Source organism: Symphalangus syndactylus, chromosome 7 (assembly GCF_028878055.3).
Source record: "Symphalangus syndactylus isolate Jambi chromosome 7, NHGRI_mSymSyn1-v2.1_pri, whole genome shotgun sequence".
NCBI lineage: Eukaryota > Metazoa > Chordata > Mammalia > Primates > Hylobatidae > Symphalangus > Symphalangus syndactylus.
In genome coordinates, this window is record NC_072429.2 from 110323085 (window position 1) to 110349812 (window position 26728).

The following is a 26728-nucleotide window of genomic DNA, read 5'->3' on the forward strand; positions in this document are numbered from 1 at the left end:
CTGTTACCTTGTCTTTTTCTTTTGTTTTAAAATCATCAATACTTTTCCACACTTTCCCATTTTTCCTCACTCTTGGGAATATGATTCTTCTGCTTTCGCCAAATTCTCCAATAATCTGCTTGTTGTTAAGCAATAAACACAGAATTTAATTCTTATAGCCCTGACTTCTTATTGCTGTTTGATCAAATTCTTCTTCCACGACAGAATGAAGTTTTATTTTCTTTCTGTGCCTCTAGCTTACCTCTATGTTTTTCTTGGACTCATTTTCCATGCCCATTTGAAAAATATTGCTATTCATCAAAACTCCATCCTAGGCTTTCTCCCCGTTCAGTCCATATGTGTTCATTCTCATACAAATCTCTCTCAAGAAATTCCTTGTTACATCCATCGTACTTGAAGAAGCCCAAGCAAAATGGTTATCATCGATGGCTGAGCTCACAGCCTTCAGCTAACATCAATTATCCGCTATGTAGGTGAATCATCTGGACAGCTAGCCCTTTTAAGCCTTCAAATGAGTGTGTCTCTAGCTGACATCTAATTACAACCTCATGAAAATCCAAAGAAAAAACTACACAACTGAGCTCAATTAACCACCAGAGCTCACTACGTTTGAGAACTTGTTTATTACGTAATGATGTAGAACCAAAACAATCACTAAGAAAATACGTCAGGATGGTCCCATACCAATACCAGCTATAGATTTTATTTTGTATTAGATAATTATGAAGGTTGATAGATTGGTAGTATTGAAGTTGTTTGTTGAAAATTATTTATATAAACTAGTTTTTAATGGAAAATTCCAAAATGATTGGTTAGTGCATAATAAAATAATTCATTATAATAAAAATGTGGATACTTCCTTCAAGCACTTAACTATGTGGCAGACAGACTTTTTAATTAAATACTGCATGTTCTTACTTGCAAGTGGGAGCTAAACAATGGGTACACATAGTCACGCAGAGGGAATTAATAGACACTGGTGACTCCAAAAGGGAGAAATGTGAGAGGAAGTAGAGGTTTGAAAAATTATTTATAAGTACAATGTTCACTATTTGGTGATGGATACACCAAAAACCCAAACTCCACCACAGTGCAATATATCCATGTGAACAAACCTAAAAATTTACTACCTGAACCTATAAAAAAATTAATTTTATATTTTTGTTATGAGAACTTCTAAACCTGTCTACTGCTGTTACCAACTGGATAATTTTTCATAATCTTTTTCATTTATTTCTCAACTTCCTTTAACTATGACCATGGCTATGATTTAGCTACTTCTTAGCTGTCTAATGTATAGAAAGAAAATTTTTGAGTAAAAGAAATTAATGTAAATCTAAAGATCTGAGGTATTATTTTAATTTTGAGCAAATAAATCTATCTTCTGTATTAGTTTAGTTGGGAAATCATTAATTGACAATAAAAATCACAACATATGGCATTCTTGTATCTCTTTGCAACCTTATTTATTGAAACAACACTGGTTAAGAAGTTTAGCCAGCTCTATTAAAAACCTCCAGCTGTTAATTTTCTTTTTTTATCTTTAAAATTGTCTGTGTATGGTTAAAAAATCAATTCTACATTGTCTTTTCTTAGGAGGGCAAATTGAGCAACAAACCACAAAAGAATGTATTTGACAGATTTACTCTTTCTGCTCTTTTTAATCTCATTTCCCCAATCACTTAATGAACTGGCATCTTGTCTCATGTAGAATGTGAGTAATAATTATGGAAGCCTGCTCTTAAGGTACGTTTTAAATTGAATGGCAGCTTAGCCCTCCCCTTAGCTTTTATTGTGTTATATTCTATGGAAAGGTATTGCTGGGAACACCGGGACTGAAAGATATTGATGTTGAAATTTCATGAGCCTAGCTTCTGAGCAAAGGAGGTAATTTTATTTTATCACATTTTAAGTGGATTTTCTCAGTTAGGGAATCAAAGTGAAAGTAGTACATAATTTGTGTCAAAATTGTATTTATTATCCAACCATTTTCCCCAAGATATTGATTGCATTCCTTGTCCTAGAGTTATTATAAAAAATAAAAAGTAATTTGCAGGATGATCTCTTTAGGATTATGTAAATGTGTGTGTGCACACGCATGCATAAAAATACAATTTCTTAAATAATGTGATCTCTTTTTAACATACTTGATGTCAGCAAAAAATTAGATATATAATAAGTGATTAGAAGTAAAAATGGCTTATTCATACACCTTATTGTGGTGAATCCATCTTTAGTTAATATGTTTGAAAAAGTAACATGCAATCACTAATTAAAAAGTAGTTACTATCTGGGCACGGTGGCTCACACTGGTAATCCCAGCACTTTGGGAGGCTGGCAGATCATGAGGTCAGGAGTTTGAGACCATCCTGGCCAACACAGTGAAACCCTGTCTCTACTAAAAATACTAAAAATACAAAAAATTAGCCGGGTGTGGTGGCAGGCACCTGTAGTCCCAGCTACTAGGGAGGCTGAGGCAGGAGAATTGCTTGAACCTGGGAGGCAGAGGTTGCAGTGAGCCGAGATCATGTCACTGTACTCCAGCCTGGGTGACAGAACGAGACTCTGTCTCAAAAAAAAAAAAAAAAAAAAAGGGTAGTTACTTTTCAGGAGGGATTCTTGAAGTGATGGAACCGTTCTGTATTTGACTGGTGGTAGTTACAAAAACCTACACATATGATAAAATTGAATAGAACTAAATACAGATAGCCAGATACAAACCAGTAAAGATAAGACTAGAAAAATATGAAAAAGATAGGCTGGGCGAGGTGGCTCATGCCTGTAATAACAGCACTTTGGGAGGCCGAGGCAGGCGGATCATGAGGTCAGGAGATCGAGACCATGGTGAAACCCCATCTGTACTAAAAATACAAAAAAAAAATTAGCTGGGCGCAGTGGCGGGCGCCGGTAGTCCCAGCTACTCGGGAGGCTGAGGCGGGAGAATGGTGTGAACCCGGGAGGCGGAGCTTGTAGTGAGCCGAGATTGCGCCACTGCACTCCAGCCTGGGAGACAGAGCGAGACTCCGTCTCAAAAAAAAAAAAAAAAAAAAGAAAAAGAAAAAAAAAGAAATCTGAAAAAGATAAGTAAATGGTATAAATGTCTGACCCTGGTGTGATCTTGTAATATAGTTTTGTGAGAAGTTACCTTTGGGAAACACTGGGTATAGGATACAGTGAGTATTTCTATATTATTTCTTATGATTACATGTGGATCTATAATCATCTCTATATAATTTTCAATTAAAAAGAAGTTGTTGGTTACTGCCCAAAGATTTCCTTAATTTATGTTATATAAATTATATAATTATTTATATTATATAAGTAAAATAACTTATAGAGAAAAGCTATTTTTTAATTTTCTATTGCTCAGGCGTTGTCATCTGGTCACTATATAGCACTGTTTTAATTTTATAAACTTTTAATAAATCCTGATTATGCAATGTTTCTCATGAAATTCCTTTATTCCTCTGCCATTTCACAAACATTATAAATTGATTGCTACATGCCAGGCAATGTGGCAGGCTAACCCAGGGCTGTGTCAAATAATGCATATCCCATGTTATGGGGGCTTACAGTATTGACTGAGAATGTCTAAAACACACATACATATCAAATGTCAGTGAAAGAAGAGAGGATGATGTTGTTTCAGATAATAGAGTCAATTTTCACATATGAGATAAACATATGGTGCAAAGAATTTTAAAAAATTAAATGGTTGTGGGAAGAAATGGTTTAAATATATGCCTATAATCTATTTCCTTCTTTTACCAAGGACAACTAAAATAGAAAGTGGGTATTATATGACCGAATACCTTTGTAAACATTGGTATTTGATAAAGTTCTAGGCAAATTTCTATTAAGATTTATAATGTAGAGACTAGATTCCTATCAGATACATAACTTATGAATATTTTGTCTCTGGTAGTTTGTCTTATCGCTCTGTTGGTGGTATTTTTTAATGCACAAACGTTAAATTTTAAAAATGTTGAACTCATATACTTTGCTTTTGTTGATTGTGGTTTGTGTGTCATATCTAAGAAATAATTGCCAAATCTAAAGTCCTGAAGATGTATCCGTATGTTTTATTCTATCAGTTTTATACTTTCAGCTTTTATATTTAGGCTTTTGATTGATTTTGAATTGTTCTGTATTTGGTGTGAGGTAGAAGTCTAACTTAATTTTTTTCATGAAGATATCAAATTTTTCCATCACCATTTGTTAAAGAGACTATTGTTTCCCCCCCACAAGGCAATGGCGTTGGTGTGTTGGTACCATTGCCAAAAACCAACTGATTACATATCTATATCACATATCTATGGGTTTGCTTATAGACTATTAATTAATTCTATTTATCTATTTATGTCTATACTTATACCAATATCAAACTCTTTTGACTACTGAAGCTTCCATATTGATTGAGACTTGTCTCAGATACTTTTGGTTTACAGAGTTTTCTCTGAGCATATTTCCAACCATGGGCATGTGCATGACCTTATAGATTTTCTAGAATTTGTGGAAATTCTTTTTTATGGGAATTTCTTTTTCACTTATGTATTCCCTTCCTTAGCTTCTTCCTTCCCGGGCTTCCAGTCTGTCTGCTGCTTGTCTCAGGGTGGTGGGGCAAGTATTTTTGCCTTTGGATGTTTTCAAGAAACATCACTCAAGAGGCTGCCTCAGCCCTGATAAAGTTTAAAGGTGGATGAAATCATGCCAAGCCTCTGTGCTGGTCTTCCAAGGAGCAGACAGGTCATAACACATAACCACAAAATGTTAAGAACAAGGTTCATATTTACCTCTCTGGCACCAGCAAGCTGCACCAGGAATGTGGATCCCTGTCCCCAGGGTCACCCCTGGGCTTTGGAGTGGATGATAATAGGTGGGAAAGTGTTGCCATGCTCTCTCACCAAAATTTAGCAACTTCTTTTTTCACTGAGAATTTCCTTGGTTGTTGCAAATCTCTCTTTATTTTTCAGATTCCAGAATTCTGAAAAAGTTTTTTGACAGTTTTTGTCAACTTAAATCATTGGTTTTATAGGTAGATGAAATATTTCAATTTGTTACTTTATTATTGATCTAGATTTAATTATTCAAAAAATATGTATTGGAAATGCCTAGCATGGGCTTCTATCTGTGTAGGTGTATGTGTGTGTGTGTGTATATTCTTACAATCATTTTTAAAAGGATTTATCAAAAATAGTCTGAAATGAAATTAAATTACAGTAAAGACAATCCATATCAATATTTACTGAACAAATATTGTCATAGCATTATATTTTTTTAAAGTTAAATTAAGACTAGAAAGAGCCTCCAATAGATAAAACTGTAGGAAGTACTTCTTTGGGTTTTAAAATATCTCCATTTATTTAAATAATCTAAAAATTCTGAAGTGTTCCTTAGTCCAAAAATGAGAATTTCCTTGGCCTCAATAATTTTTTTCTTCTCTAAAAATCTGTGAAGCCCTAAAGTTTCTGAGGCAACTATTATTGACCCTTGCTGCTACATTGCACAGAGGAGGATCATGGGGCATCAAAATCTTACTATAAAGAGTGGGAATTTGAACTATCTTCAAGGTTAATGTTCACAACTACCATTATCTTCTGAAGCAGAACAATTTCATGGGAAATTCACATGAAAACTTAGTTTTGCTAAGTTTAGTGTGCTTCATACTGTATTATCCAAACTAAAGCCCTGCCTTTTTCAGCATTTTCAGACTCCTCAGTTAGACTGCTCTGATAAGATTACTCAAGACCACAATGTCCACCAACCTGTATCTCAGCATAAAAATCAGTCGAGAGTTCCAATGGTTCCAATGATGGAGCTAGATTATTTTTTTTCTTCTTTTAAAATAAGAAATGTTAGACCTTGAATATCTCTAAAGAGAACTATTTTTTAACAATAAAACCAGAGTATTGTAAACCAAAAATAAAACTCTAAGCCTTTCAACTGACTGATGGACCCTCCCCTTGGCCAAGGGCATTCCAAAATTAAACTGAAAAATTAGTTTAGGCCATAATGGGAAGTGGGGGTTGGACATGCCTCCTTATGCCCTCCTTCCTTGGAATTCAAGCACAGCTGAACAGCATTAACATTAAAACTGAGGCCTTAAGATTAATAGCACATACTCTTTAAATTGATAAGAAACATTCCCTTCTATTGATTCTATCTGCATAATGGGAAACCTGGTCTCCACAAGCCGTTATATTAACCTAGACATTCCCTTCTGTTGTCTTTTGACAATAAAGTAACTCTCTCAACCAACTGCCAATTAGAAAATTTTTGAATTCACCCTAGTATCTGGAAGACCCCCCGCCCTGTTTCAATTTGTCCTGCTTTTTCAGCTGAACCAATACACATCTTAAGTGTATTGATGGATGTCTTTCATCTCCTGAAAATGTATGAAATCAAGCTGTAGTCTGACCAACTTAGGTACATGTTCTCAGGATCTCCTGGGGCCATGTCACAGGCCATTGGTGAATCATATTTGGCTTAGGATAAATCTCTTCAAATATTTTACAGAGTTTGGCTCTTTTCATCGGCAGTATATTTACCATATTTATGTTTTGTTTTGTTTTGTTTTGTATGCAAGTGGGTTGGAAATGGAGGCCTAAGTTTCCTATGTGTCCTATTGATGAGGAACTAGGCCAAACAAACAAAATAAATTTGTTTTGTCTCTTTGTAAATCATGAATTAAAAGACAACACCAGTAGTAACATCTTAGGAATTACAAACTTAAGACACCTCTGTATATGTGGTAGATACTGAGGTATCAAATTTCTCTGCAAATTTCTAGAGATTGAAACCTCCATATGTTGAAATGTTTTAGGTCAATGACAAAATATGTTACATTAGCTTATGTTATTCTAAACTGAATTTTATCATTGCACCTTCCTGCATTGTGTAACTAAAAAAAAACCTTATATCCATGCTTTTGAATATCACTCCCAAAAGAAAGAACATAATATTGATTATGGGATTAAAGATATTTAGGCTGTGCATGGTGGTTCATGTCTGTAATCCCAGTACACTGGGAGGTTGAGGCAGGTGGACCATGAGGTCAGGAGATCAAGACCATCCTGGCCAACATGGTGAAATCCTGTCTCTACTAAAAATACAAAAATTAGCCGGGTGTGGTGGCAGGCAACTGTAATCCCAGCTATTTGGGAGGCTGAGGCAGAATTGCTTCAACCCGGGAGGCAGAGTTTGCAGTTAGCCAAGATAGCGCCACTGCACTCCAGCCTGGCAACAGAGGGAGACTCCTTCCCCTACTCTTACAAAAAAAAAAATTTTAACAAGATCCTTTAGTCATTCATAGAGAGGTAATTATGAAATAACTGCTGACACTTTTAGGTCTGGAAATTAGTTCCTGCCTCTGGTGACCCACATGAAAAAAGAGAACAATAAAAGATCCAAGATGGCTTGGTGCAGTGGCTCACACCTGTAATCCCAGCACTTTGGGAGGCCGAGGCTGGTGGATCACCTGAGGTCAGGAGTTTGAGACCAGCCTGGCCAACATGGTGAAACCCTTTCGCTAATAAAAATACAAAAAATAGCTGGGTCTGGTGGTGGGCGCCTGTAATCCCAGCTACTCGGGAGGCTGAAGCAGGAGAATTACTTGAACCCAAGAGACAGAGTTTGTAGTGAGCCAAGATTGTGCCATTGCACTCCAGCCAGGGTGACAAAAATGAAATTCTGTCTCAAAAAAAAAAAATCTGAAATGAGGAAAATCGGAGATTATTTTGTGGGGTGGCTTGTTTGTAAGGAGGCCAGAAGTATCGTTTCTCCTCTGTTATGAGGACTCCAAAAACATTCATCTCTCTTCCAGGAAGAATAAAATGTCCCTGTTGAACATCAGAGTTGGAAGATGGAGCTTGGGATAAAGCTCTCTGAATTTTTATATTGACTTATGCCCTCTCATTTTAGACCTTGTCACAGTTTACCCTTCCTAGCACGGTGTAAACAATTTGGTGGATGGATGAATGAATGAATATAACAACAGTTTGGTGGATGGATGAATGAATGAAAAGGTGAATGAAGATGAAGACTAGTTTATTTTGAAGCTATAAAATATGAAATTAAAACTTTAAATACAAAAGAAGATAAGAACAAGAAACCTCATTAATTAACTCACTAATGACATATTTGATGCACCTATGGTTTCGACATTCTACTAGGACCTATTAGAATATAAATGTGATAGGTTCTGTGACCTGTGGTCTTAGAGAGCTAGTCAAAAGCTGTTATTCTTGCAGGAATTGCCATTAAGCCATTGCAGTTTATTACTACAAACAATGATCAGCTGAGACAAACCAGGAACGAGTGGCATCTATCATGCTTTTTCTCTAGTTGAATGAGAAAAACAATTCAGAAAGTAGAAATTTAATAGAAATTGATAAGTGAAATATATAGAAATATGAATGCAATTAGATAAGAATTAGACAATTTTATTCTCTATATAATTTTCCTTTTTGAAAAAGTATAATTCTAGTGTATTTAATTTTTAGAGAATCAACTGAATCTTAGAAAAATAAATACAAAAAAGTGATAAATCATAGTACTTATGGGAAAATGAAGAGTTTCTAAGGAGTTATGTAAAATTAAATTTATATGGCATTTATAAAATTTTTGTTTTTGTAGTTTTTTCTCTTTTTCACCAAAGTAAAAACAATAAATACAGAGCACAAATTTTGAACAAAGCACACATGTTTTAAAAAATCATATTCATCAATTTTCAAAGTATTTAAATATGCTTTGTTTAAATATGTCATTTCTTTCTTTTATAGCTAAATAATACTTTTTGGGGCCTTATAATTTGAAATAAGATAATCCCTGGAATGCAGGGTTACATTGTGTATATAAGATACATTATAAAGTAGCTGTACTTTAGGTAATTTACTATCCAGAATCATTTTATAATCAATAATACATCACAGAATTATGGGAACATTCAATGACCATGTTTTCTTGGAATTTAATTTTGAACACAGTATGAGAATGAAATTGGGAGCAATGTTTTAAAAATAACAGTGAATCTTAACTTTGTATCTTCATCAAAACCTGATTAAGTATACCTTGATGAGAATATAAAGAAAATCATTTTAGGGTCTATGCTTTGGCCAGGCACTATGTATTCGTAACAAATTGAATATTTACATTTTTAAATTTGTATTTTAGCATAAATTCAAGAAGTTAACAGCTAAGTGGATGGTTTTCATAAAAAAAGTAGATTTCTAGTAGTCACAATATTTTCAATTGAAAAAAAGATGTGATAATTTTCTTATCAATTCAGTATTAATATATGGTACATATAGGTAGGTGCTACCCAAAGGGCATTAGACTTATATAACATGAACATTCAGATTTTTGTAACTATTTGTGTTTTCTGCAGTAAGGTGTAGAATTACCTGAAGCCACAGATACACCGTTCGTAAATTAATGTTTGACCTCCCATAAAATGTCTTTTGGCTATAAAATGCTTTCTTACAATTTTATGAAATTTTCGGAAAAAAATATATGTCTGTGTGCATGGACTTGTGTGTGCATGTGCCCTGAAAAGAGCTTACAGTCAGCACATAGTCAGAAAAAGAAAATGTGCTACAAGCAGGACAACACTCATCTTCAAATATGTGAATTTCAAACACAACCACATAAACCTCTAGCGCTATTGCATATTGTACTCAATGGAATAGACTCATATGATTAACATCAATTATGAACTCAGGACCAGTTGATACAATGAATACTGTAGATTACTATCCTAACCCTCCATTTTAAGTTTTATTTTAGAAATTGTAGACCCGATGCAGGCCTTGAGAGAATCTTAGCAATGCAAAAAGTGGTACATAGCAGATTTCATTTATGCTCATGCTTGTTGCTTTTTTCCACATTAATGTACTTGCAACTTTGGTAAACTCTTCCCAGTTTGTTGACATTTCCAACCTGTGCACCCAATTTCTCTCTTCTTTGATTGAGAGCATTCTCCAGGACCAAGTGAGTTGACTAACTCCACACAGGCATAACCCGTACTCCGGAGGCAAACCTAAACTAATGTGCAATGGGAATCAATAGATAAATGTCTTGCTTTTCTTACTTTCCTCAGTGGGATGATTTTGAGGAATGCTTCCTATGGTTTTTAGAAACCCCACCCCTCTACTACATTGAACTGAGTTTCACTTGCCTACAAGGGTAACGTAGTCACAAATGCACACTGTGTTGGCTTTTCTCCTTCTACTTCCCATTACTTTTCTATTACTACAGAAAAAAATTACCAAAAGTTTAGAGTCTTAACATACATTTGTTATATGTTTCCATATCACAGCTTTTTTAGATAAAAATTGAGGCACAATTTAACTGGGTTTTCTTCTCAGTGTCTCAGGTGCTTGTAATCAAGATGTCAGCTGGAATGCCTTCTCTCTGGAGCTGAAGGTTCTATTTCACACTTAGGTGGTTGTTGGCAGAATTCATTTCATTGTGGTTGTAAGACTGATATTTTATCATGGTTTTCATGCTGGCTACCAGCCAGGGATGATCACGGCTCCTAGAAGCTTCTTGAAGCTCCTTGCCACATGTCCCTCTCCATGGGCACTCTGCCAACATGGCAGCTCACTTCTCCAAAACCAAGAAATGAGAAAGTCTTTTGCTTGAGTCTGCTAGCACGATGAAGCCTTTAAAAACATGACATAATCCCCAGAGGGATATCCCATCACCATTACCTTATAACATAATTATGCTGTAACATCTCACTGCCTTTGCCATATTCTGTTGGTCAGAAGCAAGTTGAAAGTACCGTTCACACATGCAAGGAAAGTGATCAGAGATCAAGGGGCCCTCAAATATCTCTACTTATTTTTCTTTGTGTCATTTTCTGCACATCTTTTTTTTCATGTTTTCTGAGAATATCTCTCAAATAATCTAACTATATTTAAATATCTGTGTCAAAGTCTGCTTTTCAGGGAATTCAAATTAAGACAATATATTTAATTTACTTTATAGTAACTTCATGCTACTCTCATTTGCTATTTTTTTTCCAAGCAAATTTCTAAATACGTGCTAATTTATTTGTTCAATCATTTCATTAATTTGACAAATGTTTGTTTTAGGCCTATTTTATTCTAGACCTGTTTTAGGCTCTGATGCTTCATCAGTGAATAAGAAAAAGTTGCTGCCACTAGATTTAATATCTTTACCCTTTAAACGCTTCAATCTATTGCTGTCTGGTTTTTGATCCAATCACCCCTGTAGAATACTCAAAAACTTTTCTAGTCCCATTACATTTGACAAATAAAATGGTCACATAAAACTCATCATCCTATAAGATATAATGGTATTTGAAATTATTGCTGAGTATTGTTTTCTTCAATTATTTTAGTGTCTGATTTTCTCCTAATGCTTTTCTACTATATAGACAAAATGTTCCATGTTTTTAATTTGTTTTTTAAATTATATCAACATATTTTGATAGTAAAAGCTATGCATATTCTTGTACAAATAAATTAGAAATAAGTTTAAGCATGCAAAAGAAAGTTGATAGTCGCACCACCTATACAGAACTTGAAACCAAGCTGTCCATATTGCTTTCATTTTTTCCTTTTAAAAATATATCGAAAATATTTTGCTGCCAGTAAAACTTGTTATATATTTCCTGTATTACTGAATAGTATTTCCTTATGAATATACTATAAGTACTCTGTTAACATTGGTCATTTATGTTTGCTAAAGTTTATTATATGGCTATAATGAATAGTGCCATTATATATAAAGATTTATAAGCATCTAATTTCTATTATGATATTTATTTAAATTATTGGTGAAATCAATTTGCTTTTCACATCTGTGGTGTTCACTTGTTTTTCTTCTTTATGAGGTATTTTTACATATAAATTTCATTTCTAAATGTCAGTCTTTTTGTTATTTCCCTTAGTGATTACTAAATTCTATTAATTATTATTGTGTACATTTTAACCAGATCCATACTTTAAGTTGTGGTTTTGATATAGGAAGCTTTTTGACTCCTTTATATATAAAAATAAATAATATTTTATTCTATAATAATTATTTTGTTTGTGTTAAGAAGGCCCCTAAAATAGTCACCTATACTAGCAGTCCCCATTACATTTATTGTGCACTTTATTTCTGTTATTATTACATTGTAATATATAATGAAATAATTACACAACTCACCATAATGTAGAATCATGGAGAAATAACATTTTGCTGAGACATAAGCAATAAATATGAATTTACAAAGTCAGCAATGAAATGAAGACTCTTTGTGGTGGAATGAATAACATAAAGGCAATAAGGAAAAAAAAAAAAAAAGAAACCCGAAACAAAGCAAGAAAAACATCAAAAATACACTGTTTTGGAAACTATCAGCAGTTTCTAAATGTTGAAGCATAACTAAGGGTCTAAATTGGGAAGGTTCTGTAACATCATGCAGACTTTTTTTTTTTTTTTGCCTTATGGCATTTATGTTATTCATTCTACCAGAAAAAGTCTTTTTCATTACTTACTTAGTAAATTCATATTTATTGTTTATGTGTCAGCAAAACGTTACTTCTCCATGAACAATTTCCTGACTCCTCTAGGCAAACTCAGTCATATTTTCTCTTATGCTTCCATGGCAGTTTTTAGAAACATCCATTAAACAATTATTTTATGTATTTGATATTTTAAAATTTTCTTTTCTTAGGAAGGCAAACTTAATGAGAAGAATAATAATAAATTTGTATCTTTAAATCTGTAACTTCTACCATAGCACCTGGGCATAGGAGGCACTCTACATACACTTTTTTTTGAGATGAAGTCTTGCTCTGTCACCCAGGCCGGAGTGCAGTGGCGTGATCTTGGCTCACTGCAACCTCCGCCTCCTGGGTTCAAGCAATTCTCCTGCCTCAGCCTCCTGAGAAGCTGAGATTACAGGTGCATGCCACCATACCCACCTAATTTTTGTATTTTTAGTAGAGATGAGGTTTCACCATGTTGGTCAGGCTGGTCTCGAACTCTTGAACTTGTGATCCACCCGCCTTGGCCTCCCAAAGTGCTGGGATTACAGGTGCAAATCACCATGCCCAGCCTGCGTATACTTTTTAGAAGAAATAGACTGTACATACTTAAACCATATTATTCCTAAATAATGGATATAATGAAAAGAGCAAAGATTCTATTATTCTAAATTAGGAGTCCTCCAATTTCGTATTCAGCTTTACTGACACCAGAGGTCAAAATAATTCTGCTTAGTTACAAACCATGGTAACTGTAATTTTTTCCAAGATCTAACCATAGTAGGTTGTTTAATGACTGTTTAATACATTTTCAACTAATTTGTTCCATCATCAGCTATTAAAATTGAAAGATTTTCTAAAATGAAAATATATGCCCAAACAGAAACATGTAAATAAATATTTATGGCAGCAATATTAACCATAGCCAAAAGTTGGAAACAGTCCAAATGATTATCAACAAATAAATGGATAAACAAATTGTGGTACATACACATAGTAGAATACTATATAGTAATAAAAAGGAATTAAATGTTGCCACTTAATAGAGCTTTGATAAACCTGAAAACATTACGCTAAGTGAAAGAAGCCAGACACAAGTATCATATGTTGTGATTCCTTTTATATGGGATATCTAGATTAGGGAGATACTTACAGACAGAAACAAGCTTCATGGTTACCACTTTACACAGAGAAGGGAAGAATGAGGAGCATTTAAACACATGAGGTTCTCTTAAGGGATGATGAAAAAGTTTTGAAACTAGAGAGAGATGATAACTCAATGTTGTGAAACTAGAGAGAGATGATAACTCAATGTTGTGAATACATTAACATCTATTTTAAAGCACACTTTAGAATAATTAATTCTATGTTATGTAAATTTAATCTCAATTTAAAAAATGGAATGCCTGGGGTCAGGTACAGGCGCCTGCATTTTCTCTCTGTGTGACCTCAGACAAATTACAAATTATGCTGTATTTTTATAAAGAATAAATATATTTTTTGAAGTTGCTTTAATACTTAAGAGCACGTACATGGGCCTACATACAGTGAATAGAGAATCGTTAACCATCACTGAAAAGCATTTTAATGAATAACAATTACAATAATTAGAGAAGATCTTTTTTTATTATTATTATTATTTGAGATGGAGTTTTGCTCCTGTTGCCCAGGCTGGAGTGCAATGGCCCAATCTCGGCTCACCACAACTTACGCCTCCCAGGTTCAAGTGATTCTCCTACCTCAGCCTCTCAAGTAGCTAGGATTACAAGCACGCGCTACCACGCCTGGCTAATTTTTGCATTTTTAGTAGAGACGCGGTGTCTCCATTTTGGTCAGGCTGGTCTCGAACTCCCGACCACAGGTGATCTGCACGCCTCAGGATCCCAAAGTGTTGGGATTACAGGCGTGAGCCATCGCACCCTGCCTAGAGCAGATCCTTTTAAATTAAAACAAGAAGTCATTAAAAGTCGTGGTGATTGTGGTGGCAATTGATGGCAAAGATCATATTCTAAGAACATTATATGGCATAGGAAAGGTATTTGGCTTTAAACCAATTAAAACAGATGTTGAATAAAGCAGTCTTGGAAGAAACTAAAAAGTTAAAACTGGCAAATAGGGAATGGGGTTATTACTATTGATGAAAACAAAGCATTCAAAAGACAGCAAAAAAAAAAATGCTTTTTTGTTTGTTTCAGAAAACTGAAATTTAAAATTCAATTGGTAATTCACCTAGACCTCTAAATCAGCCAGTTGGAAATGCAGTATGGCTTTAGAAGAGAGGACAGCAAAGACCAAGTTATGCAGAATATTTTCATGAAAATCATAGTTAACACTACAGAAAGAAGGGAAGAGTTCAGGGTACAAACTCTTTGGCAACCTATTTTCTTAAGATGAAATATCTGCAGATGATCCAGCTGGTGGGGGAAAAGGATTATAGAAAAAAAAATAAATGCAACATGATGGAAAGCAACAGCTAAAAGCATTTAGGATGAACATTCAGAAAATTGACAATATAACATTTAAAAATAATCATACAATGTCTTTTTAATCATTTTGTTGCTAGTTATACTTTATGGGCAAAATGCTGAACATATTAAAGTAAAATTTCCGAAATGTGACAGATGTATACACCTAGGAAGAAAATACACAATCAATACACAGAATATTTCCTTCAGCCAGAAATTTCCTCTTCTTCCTTTTTAATCCATCATTCCCTTCACACTGACCCAGGCAACCGGTGATAGTCTACTTTCTGTCACTATCGATATATTAGCATTTTCTAGAATTTTATATTAATGAATTGGTACAGTGAGACTTTTTGTATATCTTTGTTACTGCTTTTGTGCAACTCAGATTTATCATGCTGCTGTGTTCCTCAGTAGTTTTTTTTTTTCACAGATCCAACTTGTTTTATTTTTATTTATTTATTTATTTATGTATTTATTTATTTTTATTATACTTTAAGTTCTAGGGTACATGTGCACAATGTATAGGTTTGTTACATAATGTATACATGTGCCATGTTGGTGTGCTGCACCCATTAACTCGTCGTTTACATTAGGTATATCTCCTAATGCTATCCCTCCCCCCTCCCCCCACCCCATGACAGGCCCCAGTGTGTGATGTTCCCCTTCCTGTGTCCAGGTGTTCTCAATGTTTAATTCCCACCTATGAGTGAGAACATGTGGTGTTTGGTTTTTTTGTCCTTGCCATAGTTTGCTGAGAATGATGATTTCCAGTTTCATCCATGTCTCTACAAAGGACATGAACTCATCCTTTTTGATGGCTGCATAGTATTCCATGGTGTATATGTGCCACATTTTCTTAATCCAGTCTATCATTGTTGGACATTTGGGTTGGTTCCAAGTCTTTGCTATTGTGAATAGTGCCGCAATAAACATACGTGTGCATGTGTCTTTATAGCAGCATGATTTTTAATCCTTTGGGTATATACCCAGTAACGGGATGGCTGGGTCAAATGGTATTTCTAGTTCTAGATCCCTGAGGAATCGCCACACTGTCTTCCACAATGGTTGAACTAGTTGACAGTCCCACCAACAGTGTAAAAGTGTTCCTATTTCTCCACATCCTCTCCAGCACCTGTTGTTTCCTGACTTTTTAATGATGGCCATTCTAACTGGTGTGAGATGGTACCTCATTGTGGTTTTGATTTGCATTTCTCTGATGGCCAGTGATGATGAGCATTTTTTCAAGTGTCTGTTGGTTGCATAAATGTCTTCTATCTTGGGCGAAGGATATAAACAGACACTTCTCATCAGTAATTTTTTTATTGGTAAACAGTATTCTTGTACATGGATATAACGAAATTTCTTTGTCTCTTCATCAATTGATACATTTTTTTGTCCAGTTTTTGGATATCATGAATAAAGCTGCTCTGAATATTTTTAGAAAAGGTCTTTAGGTAGATGTATGTTATCATTTCCGTTGGACAGAACACAGTGGAAACACTGTGTCATATGGCAGGTGTATATTTAATAATTTAAGGAACTACACACATTCTCCCAAAACAGTGTGCAATTTCACATTCTTACCAGCACATAGAATTACAGTTCTCCAAATGCTCATTAACACATGGTATTGTCAATGTTTGTCATTTTGATCATTCTAATAAGGTTCAATTTTAGTTTCTACTAAACTACCATAGTTAATAAGAGTATAGTGGTTTTCAATTTTTTTACCCTTTTTGAAATGTTTTCTTATGGTTGAAGTTTATAAATTCTTTATGTATTTTGGATACAAATTCTCTATCTGCTGTACATGCTATGAAAATGTTCCTGCAATCTGTGGCTTGTTGTTTCTCAGCTATGCTTTCCACAGAACAAATATTTTAATTGTATAAGTTACAAATTACCGATTTGTCACAGTCCATGCTTTTCTGTTGCTTTTCCAAGAATACTTTTAAGTTAGGTTTTTGTATGATAAATGGTAAAAAGATAATATTCTTTAATTTTTCCATATGGGTATTCAGTTTTCAAAAATACTTTGTGTTAAATTTTTTATTATTTTACCATTTCTTTGTTGCAACAGCTAGATCTTCAAGCATAATGTGGAACAGAAGTTGTCAGAGTGGCTGTCCTTATCAGGAAAGTGATTTTTTTTTTTTACTATTGTATATGATTTAGCATTATCAGACTGATGCTGTTTCATTCTATTTCTAGTTTACTGGAGATTTCTTATCATTACTTTTGTCAAATATTGTTTCTCCATCTATTAAAATGATGTCTGTATTTTTCTCTTTGTACAATAAAAAACTTGGCTGGCCTTTGTTTCCTCTTCCTGGGAAGTAACCTCCAAATCCCTGCAATTTCTCAAGTGATTTGGAAGCCTCCCTATCCTCACCCCCTTTGCCTGAGTTCTATTATATTTCTCAGAAAAAATAAAGTTAATATTTTCATTTTGAACAAGCAGTTAACCTGGTTATACTATAAGCTCCCTCATCTTCAGTAGATGCAGGCTTAAATATCAGTGTAATTTCTTAAGTCTTCATTGTTCTACTGTGAGTCTGTCTCATGCATTCATAATTCATCAGTCTGCCAGAGATTTACGTAAGGCCCATACACAAAATTAAGAAATCCCCTTCTCTCCTGTCTCCTCTCTGGGATTCCTCTTTACTCTCTGTAGTTTCACCTGCACAGACTCCTTTCCCTGGTTCCTCTAGCCAGAAATATGGCAGGTTTTAATCAGATTTATTCATCTGCACTTTACTGATTTGAGGCCCTGGTCCACCATCAAGAAAAAGCCAAAAAACAATGGAAAGTTTCAAGTTTTAACTCCCCCAACAATATGCTTGCATTTGTTTAGTATTCTGAACTTTCCACTAGTTCTTCCCTATATTTCTTCTTGAGTATGTAGCAGTTATCAGTAGAAGGGCTAGACTATAGAGGACCTACACTGATATGTTAGAAGAAGAAAATCTCAATTAATGAATTTAGTGATTAGGAATCCATGAAGATATCTGAAAATTTTAGTAGATGGATAACGCAATAAGCAAGAACTTCTTAAAACCAATGAATGATCTAGTTCATGAAATTCAAATCACGTGAAACCAATGTCTTGGTATATTTATGGATGTTGAAAACCCTAATTATGATGATTGCTATTACATATTCAGTTCACTTGAAAAACCTTATGTCCAATAAATGAATTTGTGCCCATCCATTGCAAGTACATATTGTGAAATACACTGCAATAATTTTGCATAATAATTCATTTACAGTAAATTTTATTTTCAGTAACTGTAATAGAAAACATATTTGTGAACCAATATGTATTAATAGAAGCCAAAACTTTTCTTGGTAGTATTCAGACAACTAAGTTATCTCTGAGTTATATAAATTTTTGGTCTGTTTGTTACTTTATGCACTAGTAAATCTAGTAATTATGGATAGGTTCCAGCAACATAATTCAAGTGTCCTAGAGATATATCGAGATTTCTTGGAATAGTCTCCCTTGAGGGTGAAAAATTATGAGAATGTTCATGCTTCTTTCAAAACTGGCAGTCCATAAAATTACTATGCTTGTTTTTTGCTCTTGTTTCAACAAATGCTTACAGAACTATGAATCAGGCTTTACGAGAGATACTAGGGATAAAATGAGTTCCTCTAGTTTCAGAGAAGCTAATATGTAAAGTATGCATTCAAAGTAAAGAATTTCTAGTTGTTATTATTTCCATTGATTTTATATATGGAATTTTAATTATATATTCACAAAAGTAGTCCCCTCCTTTTTTGAAATTTTCTCTAAATTGATCTATAAGGTAATCAATGTGCAAGACAATCTTCACAATCTTACACCTCTACTTTTCATAACTGAGCTATGCTTTTTTTTTTCTTTTTCTTTTTTCTGACAAGGTCTTGCTTTGCCCAGTCTGGAGTGCATTGGCATGATCTCTGCTCACTATAGCCTCTGCCACCCCCGAGGCTCAAGCAATACTCCCACCTCAGCCTCCCGAGTAGCTGGGACCACAGGCATGCACCACCATGCCTGGCTTTTTTTTTTTTTTTTTTTTTTTTTTGTATTTTTAGTATAGACAAGCTCTCGCCATATTGCCTAGGCTGGTGTTGAACTTCTGGGTTCTAGCAATCTGCCCACCTTGGCCTCCTAAAATGCTGGGATTACAGGTGTGAGTTACCACTGCCAGCTCGAGCTATGCTTTTTAAATACATTCATTTTACTTGTGTTCTCGAACTATTTACAAAAACATTATTGTAAAGTATTAATATTATCTTTAATTTATTCTGTGAAATCTTAGGATTTAAGAAAATGAAATATAAAAATTCAAGATTTAACCTGAGTGTGAGATATCAAAGTAGCATCAGATTTTGAGCAGCTGATGTCAGGTATATAAGTTCAACAAAATAATGTTCAACAGCCTCAAATAGAGTTTCTGAGTCACATTCTGCCCAGCCAATATTCATGTATGATAGGAGAGTAATCAGTAGTCTGGATTCAACGTTGTGCTTTTTAATAATGGACATCCAATCCCTCTTGAGGATCATTAGTGCTTACTAATGGCTCATGTCCTATTTTCTGTTCCAACTGTGCTATTTTCTTACTTCCTCAAAGTGAAGAGGGGTCCTTCTTGTAAAAGATGGTTGTTAGCAAGAGGAATGAGATCTTGAAATCCATTGTGCTTACGGTGATTATAGTTTATAATAATGTATTGTATATTTCAAAATTGCCAAGAGAATAAATTTCAAATGTTCTCACCACAAAAACTAATAAGGGTGCAAGGTGATGAAAATGTTAATTATCTTGATCTATCATTCCACAATGTATACATGCATCAAACCATCATATTGTACCCCATAAATATATACAGTAGTCAATAAAAATAAAAATTATACAATTTAAAAAATACAAAAAACAAAAACAAAATTTAAGCTAGAATTTTTCCTTTTTTGGAACTGATTATGAAAAATTAGTACAATGAAAAGGATGCCACTATTTAATATTAAATATATGCTGTATGCTGTATGACACACTGACTCCAAGAACTCAAGGAATGGGAAATGATTAGATCTCCTTTTTGTGAGAAACAAATCTCAAAGAAAATGAATCAAACAAAAAACTAGCAATTTGTGTAGATGATAGAAAATAGATAATTCTTTGCTAAGTCCCTGATTCCTCTTGGTTTCTTATAGTATTCATTGATTATCAAAGCTTATTGTTCTTGCCAGGCGCCATGGCTCACGCCTGTAATCCCAGCACTTTGGGATGCCGAGGCGGGTGGATCACCTGAGGTAAGGAGTTCAAAATCAGCCGGGCTAACATGGTGAAATCCCTTTTCTACTAAAAATACAATAATTATCCAGGTACAGTGGCACGCAACTATAGTCCCAGCTACTCGGGAGGCTGAGGCAGAATGACTTGAACCTGGGAGGCTGAGGTTGCAGTGAGCTGAGATCGCACCACTGCACTCCAGACTGGGAGAGAGAGTGAGACTCCTCAAACAAACAAACAAAGCATATTGTTCCGTATTTGTCAATATCAGTGCTACTGTGGTAGAGAGGGATACATTTAAATTCTAGAATAGTTATTTATTTTTAAATTTCCGTAATGTTGTCTTAAATAGGGAAGAGGTTATTTCTTTTTTCTCTCAGCTATCTTCTACTTCTTCTGAGTTTATTTTCTTAAAAAGAAACTTTATTGTGAGTAATTTACATAAGCACACTTTACGTAAAGTGTACAAATGACATGTGATGTTTGAATACATCTGTGAAACTAACAGCATATTCAAGTTAAAGATGTATTTAAGGCTGGGCGCGGTGGCTCACGCCTGTAATCCCAGCATTTTGGGAGGCCGAGGCGGGCGGATCACGAGGTCAGGAGATAGAGACCATCCTGGCTAACACAGTGAAACCCCGTCTCTACTAGACAAAATACAAAAATTAGTCAGGTGTGGTGGCGGGCGCCTGTAGTCCCAGCTGCTCTGGAGGCTGAAGCAGGAGAATGGCATGAACCCGGGAGGTGGAGCTTGCAGTGAGCTGAGATCACGCCATTGCACTCCAGCCTGAGCAACACAGTGAGACTCCAAATCAAAAAAAAAAAAAAAAAAAGAAATTGTATTTACAACCCCAGGAAAATTCTTCCTATTTCTAATTAGTTTATTCCTCTTTTTGTCCGCTGAGCTCTTCTGTGTCAATGCATCAGTCTAGGTTCTCCAGCGAAATAGAGCAAATGGGAGACTAAACACACACACACGCACACACACACACACACACACCCCATGTAAGTTGTAAGCTGTAAGATTTCTTTACATAAATTCAACAGGAGTAATTTGTTCTATGTATAATTTACAATATGAGGATGTGTGTGTCTATATATGCACACACACATATAAATGTGGTGTGTGTGGGGGTGTAAAGTCTTTCATTTGCTCTATTTCTACACAAAAAAGTATATATTATTTGTTATAAGGAATTCATTCACACAATTATAAAATATATATATGTGTGTGTATGTATACAAATATATATATACATATATATTTTTTCCAAATTAACTGTTTGATACACAGGCAAATGTGTGGCATGGTGGTTTGCTGCACATATCAACCCATCACCTAGGTGTTAAGCCCAGCATGCACTAGTGATTTATCCAGCTACTGTCCCTCCCATTACCTCTCTGACAGGCCCTGGTGTGTGTTGTTCCCCTCCCTCTGTCCATGTGTTCTTGTTGTTCGGCTCCCAATTATGAGTGAGAACATGGTGGTGTTTGGTTTTCTGTTCCTGTGTTAGTTTGCTGAAAATGATGGCTTCCAAATTCATCCATGTCCCTGCAAAGGACATGATCTTGCTCCTTTTTTTGGCTGCATAGTATTCCATAGTGCATACGTACCACATTTTCTTTATCTAGTCTATCGCTGATGGGCATTTTGGTTGATTCCATGTCTTTGCTATTGGAATAGTGCTGGAATAAACAAATGCATGCATGTATCTTTATAATATAATGATTTATATTTCCTTGGGTATATACACCATAATGAGATTGCTGGGTCAAATGGTATTTCTGGTTCTAGATATTTGAGGAATCCCTACACTGTCTTCTACAATGGTTTAACTACTTTACATTCCCACCAACAGTGTAAAAGTGTTCCTATTTCTCCACAGCTCTGGCAGTGTCTATTCTTTCCTGACTTTTTAATAATCACCATTCTGACTGGCATGAGTTGATATCTCATTGTTGTTTTGATTTGCATTTCTCTAATTATCAGTGATGTTGAGCTTTTTTTCACGTTCGTTGGCTGCATATATATCTTCTTTTGAGAAGTGTCTGTTCATGTCTTTTGCCCATTTTTTGATGAGGTTGTTTGTTTTTCCCTTGTAAATTTGTTTAAGTTCCTTGTAAATTCTGAATATTAGACCTTTGTCAGATGGGTAGATTGCAAAATTTTTCTCCCATTCTGTAGGTTGCCTGTTCATGTTGATTATAATTTCTTTTTCTGTGCGGAAGCTCTTTAGTTTAATTAGATCCCGTTTGTCAATTTTGGCATTTGCTGCCATTGTTTTTGGTGATTTCATCATAAAATCTCTGCCCATGCCTATGTCCTGAGTGGTATTTCCCAGATTTTCTTCTAAGGTTTTTATAGTTTTGAGTTTTACATTTAAGTCTTTAATCCATCTTGAGTTATTTTTATATAAGGTGTAAGGAAGGGGTCCAGTTTCAGTTTTCTGCATGACTAGCTAGTTTTCTCAGCACCACTTATTAAATAGGGTATCCTTTCCCCATTGCTTGTTTTTATTAGGTTTGTTGAAGATCAGATGGCTGTAGATGTGTGGTCTTATTTCTGAGATCTCTATTCTGTTCGTTCCATTGGTCAGTGTGTCTGTTTTGGTACCAGTACCATGCTGTTTTGGTTACTGTAGCCTTGTAGTATAATTTGAAGTCAGGTAGTGTGATGCCTCCAGCTTTGTTCTTTTTGCTTACGATTGTTTTGGCTATACGGGCTCTTTTATGGTTCTATATGAATTTTAAAGTAGTTCTTTCTAGTTCTGGGAAGAAAGTCAGTGGTAGTTTGATGGTAATAGCATTGAATCTTTAAATTACTTTGGGCAGTATGGCCATTTTTAAGATACTGATTCTTTCTATCCACAAGAGTGGAATGTTTTCCCATTTGTGTCCTCTCTTATGCCTTTGAGCAGTGGGTTGTATGAGGAGAATAATTTTTGATAATGTTAAATATCAATTAATCAAGTTTTTCTTTTACAACTCATGGTTTTGGTTTGCTTTCTAGCATGTTTTCCTAACCCAAGTTCTTAAAGAGGTTTTTCCCAGGATTTCTCACAATTTAATAGTTTTCCCTTTTACACTTAGGCTATCACCTATTGAAAGTTAATTTCTGAGCACAATTTGGTGTACTGGTGAGTTCCCCTTCCCACACAATATGGGTATCCAGTTGTTTCAGGACCATTTGTTGAAGTGTTTCCTTTACTTCATTGACTTTATTTTGCATCTTTGCCAAAAAATAATTTAACCTGAAGTGTGAAGATTTAATTCCTGGACTCTCTACTATTCAGTCATTTATATATCTACATTTTGGTCAATATTACAGTGTCTTGATTATATGTCTTTAGAATAAATCTTTAATCAGGCTTATGGAAGCCTTCCAACATGGCTCTTCTTTTGGGAAATTATTTTCTTTGTTCTAAGTTTTTTTTTTTAATGTAACACTTTAAAGTTAGTTTTTGGGATTTTGTGGGTGTTGCACTAATACTACATATAAGTCTGTGCAAACAAATATGAATCCTCAAATTCATAAGAGTAGTATACTTATACATTTATATAGGTTTTACTTAGGAAACCTATACAAAAGTTGTGACACAATTTTCTTAAATGTATGTATTAATACATTTATATTAAAATTATTTAGTAATAATGTTGATGTTATTGTAAATTAACTTAAAAATTATTTTTAAATGATTGCTGGTTGCATGAAATCGTATAATTTTTTTATGCTGACATGTGTCCTACAACTTTAGTTGACTACATTCCTTGGGATTTTCTGTGTAAACAATCATCTGCAAATAGGGAATCTTTTCATTCCTTTTCAATTATGATGTGTTTCTTTTTTCTTTCTTCCTTTTCGTCCTTATTTTACCTTATTGTAATGACTAGGCCATTCAGCACAATATTGAATAGAGGTATTGAAACTAGGCATCCTTCTTGCATCTTTGTTGAACTTAGGTGGACCACACTAAATATTTCAATATCAAGTATGATTTTACTTGTAGGCAGGTAGTTGCTCTTTTCTTTAGATTATTTAATTAGACTTCCATAATCCCCAGAAAATTAACAAAAATCTAATAAATGATCTAACTGTTTGCTTTTATGGGAAAGGACTAAGGAATCTCTTTCCATCTCCTTCTGTCTCTTCTCATTTAAGTGTCAGCACTCAGGCTTACCTTACCTCTTCTGTTCCCCCAAGTGTCTGCATTTTTCTTTCCCTTTATTGGATCTCATAATTATGACCTTGGGTCCAATCAAACCTCTAAATTCACATTTGAGAATTAGGAAGTAGAGAGTATTATCCTGATATATCACTTTTTCTCTTTATATTCAGGCTTACTGTATGTGTGGGAGGATACATTTTACTATATGGCACAATACAGCTTAACAGAATTTGACATTACCGTTTGGGATTAAATTTTGAGTTTACAAAAAGTCACATGTGATTTTTCTCTGCCCGCTTTCTGAAAATATGTATCTCTGGAATCTTGTTTGCAATGATGATAAGTAGAAACTTATAAAAATGACAATTTTTGTGTCAGTAGAGAAAAATACTACATTGATATCAAATCTTAAGATAAACTGCATGTTTTGCTTTTAACTATATTTTATTAATATTTTATTATGTGGTTTAAAAATCAATTTTGATAGCACACAAATGCAGAAGAAGCTAGAGAAGGGTTATTTCATATGAGAAATGCATTTCAATGAGAAAAAAAGGAGAATCTGGGTGAGGAGGAGTGTATGTTTTGAAAGTTACTAGACTAAGGCTATTCAAAGAAACAATTAATGGAAAAAATTCATTCTTTTACAAGAAAGCTTTGCATAATTGCATTGGTTCCAGCTGCAAACCAAGAACAGCTGGACATCAACAGATATATTATGCTCTGCTATGTAATGGTAGCAGCTGATAAGACATCAAGGGAGTCTACTGTGATGATTATCTCACCATGAGTGAACTGTAATGTGCCCAGAAACTCAGAACAGCCACCCCAAGGAAACATTAAAACCACTCAGAAATCTATGCCTATAAGGGAAGATTTGCACAAATCCTTAGATCTTCATAAGAGACATTATATGCCATTTTTAGAGGACACTCGATAGAAAGTAAAGCAAGAAGAGTTGACTCACAGGATCCCCTACTCTGAATCTATAGTAAATGTGAATTACATGCATAAGAAAGGAATACAAGTGAGAGTGAGTAAAGAGTTTGAAAATTATGTTAGTAATTTATTTTTCAGAAAATACATCATGTATTTATGGTTGATATTTTTTCCTTCTTCAGATTTATTTATCCTTCCAGAAGTTTCACATTACTCAGGACCATATATTTTATTATCATTGTATTTGTTTGTAATAGAGATTCTACTTTCAAGAGTCTGTAATACACTAAAATTATGGTAATAGAACGTTTGCTCTCAGAGTGTGTGCTAACTGAAATAATACGTCAAGTATCATTTCACATGGTGATACAAAGAACAATTAATTTGCTACCAACTACTTTTTATAACATCTATACAACACTACCTCAGACTTTTAGCCATCTGATGTTGCTCTTTCTAAAATATAGTACTCATTTATGATTTTCATGTGCTGACTTATTTCCAGGCGATACGTATTCAACAGATGTTGGCAGCTATCTCCTCACATTATTGTGGTTTCCTTAAAATGTGTAATTATTCAACCCATTAGCAATTGTATCACTTTAATTCACTGTACATTGTCCCTCAAGTATCTTTTAGTAATGGACACTATGGTTTGTCTACCAAGTATCCATTCTCCCCTTTTCCACTTATAATAGAAACAGATTTGTTTAGCTATCTCACCTTCCCCTCTTTGTGCCTTGGGGGAAGTTCTAACCCAGTTTCAGCAATGTGTTTCATTGTCCAAGGATACTTCATTTTCCATGACAGTAATTGGTTCAGAGATGGGAAGATATCAAGTTCTGGCCAATAAGATGTAAGACAGACTCAAAGAAAGAGACATTCTCTATTCTTCCCTAGTTAGTGTCAAGCATGGTATGATTGCTGAAAGTGCTGTAGCCATCTTGATATGAATCCAGAACTAAAGATAGAGAAATGGAGAGAAAGCATGAACCCAGGTCCTGGAAACATTGTTGATCTATTACTTCAAACAATCATGGAGACCACACTACCACTATAATTGTAGGTATGTGATAACAAAGGTCCTTTTCGGTTGGATTTTATTTAATTTTTAGCTGCAAGTATCAAAATATTTAACTGTCTGTCATCCAATTGTTCATTTGTAACATCAGGGAAATAACACTGAAGTCAGTTTTTCCTTCATAATAATCAACTTTCCAGGATCCCTGTATATTTAATTTCAAGCAGATAAACTATATATAGGGAAGGAATTTGCCATAAAGTTGAACTATGTATATAAAGCGAGCTAAAATCTCGAGGCTATCTTATTTAAAAGATTTTTTTTTAAACCTGACAGAAATCTTTCATGGGCTGTGA